Below are 5,254 nucleotides of genomic sequence, written 5' to 3' on the forward strand. Positions count from 1 at the left end.
CATTAAATTGAAAATTGTAGTGATAATGAAAGGCATATTAACATACCTCACATAAAGTAACAGTTTTCTTTCTTTCTAAAATATAATACTGAAAAGGAGTCATATTTTTCATTTTATTTTTTCATACAATATTTATCCCATGAGGAAACTAAATACACAGGCTGTTTGCTTTATCTTATTTTTTTTTTAATTTTTGTGAGTTTTGATTTCTTTTTTCAGAGCTTTGAAGACTTCCACATAAATATTTTGTACATGTTTTGTTAGATTTATGCCTATTTCAATTTTTGTGAGAATGTGAGTATACTGTATTTTGAATATCAAATTCAACTTATTTGTTGATGACATATAGGAAAGCAATTGACTTTTTAAATATATACTTTGTATCCTGCAATTTTGCTTTAAATTCTTATTAGTTCCAGGGTTTTAGTTGTTGTTGTTGTTATTTATCCTTTGGGATCTTCTACATAGACATTTATGTCATCTATGAACAAAGATAGTTTTATTTCTTCTTTCCCAATCTGTATAGATTTTATTTCCTTTTCTTGTCTAATAGCATTAGCTAGGATATCCAGTACGATATTAAAAACTTGTTGAGGGTGAATATCTTTGCATTGTTTCTGATCTTCATTAGAAAGCTTCAAGTTTCTTACAATTAAATATGATGTCAGCTATATGGTTTTTTGTAGATGTTGCTAACAAATTGAGGAAGTGGCAAGCAACACTGCCAAAGCTCTCCTCTACTCCTAGTTTGATGAGAACTTTTATTATGCATGTGTTTGGATTTTGTCAAATCCTTTTTCTGCATATATTGATATAATCATATGATTTTTCTTCAGTACCCTATTGATGTGATGAACTTCATCAACTGATTTTTGAATTCTGAATCAGAAATGCATAACTGGAAAGAAACCTATTTGACAGTGATGTTAATTCTTTTTATACATTTTTGGACTCAATTTGCTAATATCTTGCTAAAGGTATTTGCATCTATGTTCATGGAAAATATTGGTCTGTAGTTTTTCTTTCTTGTGATATCTTTGGTTGTGGTATTATCGTAATGTTTTCCCCATAGAATGAATTAGGGAGTATTCCTTCTGTTTCTATATTCTGGAAGAAATCATAGAGAATTGGTATTATTTCTTCCTTAAATATTTGCTAAAATTGTCTTCAGACAGTAAACATACAATTTTACTAGGCTATAGCTTCTTCCGCTCCCTATGAAATGTAATTTTAAGTGCCATATCATCCTGTGGTTGCATTTACATTATAAAATGTTTTATCTACAGTAATTTGCTATTATATATAGTCTTGGCAGGGCCATTTCTTGCCCAGGTATAATACTTGTGATAACAATTTATCTGTGAAATTTGAAAAAAAAAGAAAAGATACACTTTTACAATTAGGGCATTAAAATCTTAATTTTCCTACTGGCATATCCTTTAATGAAAAATAAATGGGTTAACTTAAATTGAACAGCTCTGTAAAGCTTCTTAGATATTTTTTTTTAATTTGGTAAATCACATTTCCACTGTAGGGAATTCGATGAACTAGTTTGCTCTACACTATGTACACTTCACTAATTCTTATGATGTGTTTTGTTACTAAACCTGTCATGAATATATTACTATTTTTCTTGTACTTCATCCATGTTTTTCCCCTGAAGTCGTTTGTAAACAAAGGGCAGCCACAAGCATATTCTAATGTCCTCATTCTATCATTATTTCACTGTATTCATACAGCAATGCCACTTCCATAGTCTCTGCTCTATCTGAACTATAACAAATATTTTGAAATTTGCACATTTTCAGTTGTCTCTGCTCATGTCTTAGGAGATAATGAATATCTTTCAAACATTTTACATCTATTAGAAATTCTTCCCAGTAAGAGATTAGTACCCATATATTCTTTTAGGCTTTCAACATCATAATTAGTTCTTAAAATTAAATAATAATAACAACAATAACAATAATACAGCATTAATACTATCAAGAATTACAATAATAGCTATTGAATATTAATATATTTTGGAACTGGGTTAGGCCCTTTTACGCAGCCTGTTTTATCTAATTAAATCGTTAAATCAATGTTACAGATATTATCACCCACTTTTTAGAGATGGTGAAATTTAAGTTTGTCTTCATTAAGTATCTTGGTCAGGAGTCATAAAGCAGGTAAATGGTGCAATTGTTTTTTTATTTAGAGATTCTAATTTTAGGACAAACTTCTAATCACCATACTACACAAATGTCCATATTTCTGGACACCTCATTCACAAGTATTTTCTAAGATGTTTTATTACTACATATTCATTTGTCTAGTAGAAATCAGGAGGCAATTGTTCATTTACTTTCAATATTTTTCTAAAGGGTTATGGAATCTTCAATAGCTATTCTACAATCTGAAGTGAGCCAAAAAGGTCCTTCATGAGCAGAAAAATCTACTTTGTCTGATAGCATACATCAAAGTTATATCACCACACCACTAACACTGCCATCACCATCACCACCATCACTGCTGCCAGCACCATTGCTGCCATCATCACCATCACCACACTCTGCTAGTCTGAAAGTTATTTGAAATGAGGCTCATGGATACTTTATTATCTACACTCTTTGACAAGAAACTCTGAGTATCTAAATTAATGGTTCACAGAGCTATGCTCTTTAATTAAAATCGTTGCATACTTGCTTTGTTAAGAAGCAAAAGAAAATAGTGTCTTAAGTAGAAAAAAAAGTATTCTCAAATTTCAAAGGAGAGTTTGATTTTTGTCTTCATTACCACTTGATTCTGAGAAATATTTTAGAAAATTATATTCATTTTTCCTTTGGAGCTTAGGAGAAGCAAGACATGGAGGAAAAATTCTAGAAGAGACAGAGGAATACTTTATTATAATGGCTAAACATAACGGGAATACATCAATTTGGAAAGAAAAATTGTCCTAATTTCATTAAGACAATTCTATTTAAATGGATAAGTTGATATAGGTAACAATTTATTGCCTCAAAGTTAGCATGCACATTTTGAACAAGTGTTATTTTCATAATTAAACATTGCATCTTCATTTTATACTTTTAATTCATGATTCCCTTATATAGTAAATGGATATAAATAGATAAATGGTATAATCCAACAATTTGTAATTGTATTGCAGCTCCATTCCTATCCTCCTATGCTCTTTCCAGTGTCTCATCTTTGCTTATTGGTTTCAGGTTGCTGGTCCTGGAATAAACATTGCTGCTTAGGTCACAGGTGGCCATGTGTGACAGAGCTCTGCAGAAAACCTTTCGCCACTGACAGAGGTGTGGAACTTTGGTGACACTAGTGGAGTATAACAACATCTGGTAAAGGTCTGTTGTCAAAGAGAATACTGGCAACAAAGGTCATGGTGTAGCAATGAGATGAAGAGAAAGAATTGGAATTGTTATATTTTTTAAATTGTAGTTGATTTACAATGTTGTGTTAATTTCTGCTTTACAGCAAAACAATTCACTTATACATCTATATACATTCTTTATAAAATTCTTTTCCATTATGGTTTATTACAGGATATTGAATATAGTTCCCTGTGTTATCCAGTAGGACACTGTTGTTTATCCATTCTATATATAATAGTTTACATCTGCTAATCCCAAACTCCCATCCATCCCTTCCCCTCCCACCTCCCCTTTGGCAACCACAAATCTGTTCTCTATGTCTGTGAATCTCTTTCTGTTTCATAGTTAGGTTCATTTGTGTCATATTTTAGATTTCACATATAAATGTTATCATATGGTATTTGTCTTTCTCTTGCTGACTTACTTCACTTAGTACGATAATTTCTAGGTCCATCCATGTTATTGCAAATGGCATTATTTCATTTTTTCTTATGGCTGAGTAGTATTCCATTGTATATATGTGCCACACCTTCTTTGTCCACTCATCTGTAGATGGCATTTAAGTTGTTTCCATGTCTTGTCTATTGTGAATAGTGCTGCTATGAACATAGGGGTGCATGTATCTTTTTGAATTTAGTTTTGTCTGGATATATGCCCCCAAATATGGAACGCTTCATGAATTTGCATGTCATCCTTGCACAGGGGCCATGCTAATCTTTTCTGTATTGTTCCAATTTTAGTATATGTGTGCTGCTGAAGAGAGCATGAGAGTTGGAATTATCAGAGTACTTTTTCCGTAGACTCCAGAATAAGCGCACCAAGGTTAAATAGAAAACAGGTGGGAACTAACAGTTTATAATTAATCATTGATATGAATATCAGTGATATCTGGGTCACTCTTGGTGATATTCTATAATAAAACAATTAATTAATTACAATAATTTGGAAAATATTATATGCAAGGTGATTACAGTAGATAATAGATATTCATTAAACAGTAGGTCTCCCACTTTCCCATTTTTTACTGAAAAATAATAGCTACAATAACATCATCAACTACAAAATTACAAAATACCATGTTTGTCACTAGAAGTTTATTCATAGAAACATGTGAAGTAGTCAAAGAAATAAGGCAGAGTCACAGATCTGAAAGTCTTTACAGTTGGGAATGCAAAATGACTATATGCCACAGATGACTTTATTGAAAAGAATTTGTATTGTTACATGACCTTTACCCAGAGGTCTTTAGATTCTTAAATTGCCAGCAGAGTCAATAATTAAATCAAAACTTTATTTAAAAAATTATATCGTCACTTACTTTTAAAAGCTCCTATGTCAAACTATTTATAGGAAGTCATGTTGTTAAGATAATGCTTCATTTCAAAAAATGTTGGAGCCCATGGGGCTTAACATGACATGTTCAAGGAGTGTATAATTTTCATCACCCACGCACTACAATGTGCAACATTATTTCCCTTTGAGAAGAATTAATGAAAACATACCTTGACATTATGATTATGGTCATCTGTCTTTGCTTATATTCATCTCAGCTTAATGCAGAAAATGTCAAAGAAAGAATGTAGGGTGAATATTGTGTATCTTTCAGTTTTACTCTCATTGCTCAGCACAAAGGGATGAAAAAGGCATTGTGCTTTTTCTGTGGTAAGAATTTAGCTAATGGATGCATAAAGCAAACAAAGCTGGAAGGAAATGTTTTATTGCTGCATTCTGGACCACATGGATTTTTGTTGCTTTTGTTTTTATTATATTGGATGTTGTTGTTGTTTAAAAGATGCTTAATTTGAAATGTCTGGAACCACACCAAAATGTGGATTTTTACCAACACAAAACTTTACCTTAAAACATACAACAACTTTGCT

General features: G+C 31.6%; 1 non-coding gene across 1 annotated transcript; it reads right to left on the minus strand.

Annotated features, from left to right (window-relative positions):
- Positions 1-4,031: 4,031 nt before the first annotated feature.
- Positions 4,032-4,140, minus strand: LOC137211510 (U6 spliceosomal RNA). Its single transcript, XR_010937115.1, has one exon. It is a non-coding gene; the product is annotated as a U6 spliceosomal RNA (small nuclear RNA).
- Positions 4,141-5,254: the final 1,114 nt, after the last annotated feature.

Source organism: Pseudorca crassidens, chromosome 18 (genome assembly GCF_039906515.1).
Source record: "Pseudorca crassidens isolate mPseCra1 chromosome 18, mPseCra1.hap1, whole genome shotgun sequence".
Classification (NCBI taxonomy): Eukaryota; Metazoa; Chordata; class Mammalia; order Artiodactyla; family Delphinidae; genus Pseudorca; species Pseudorca crassidens.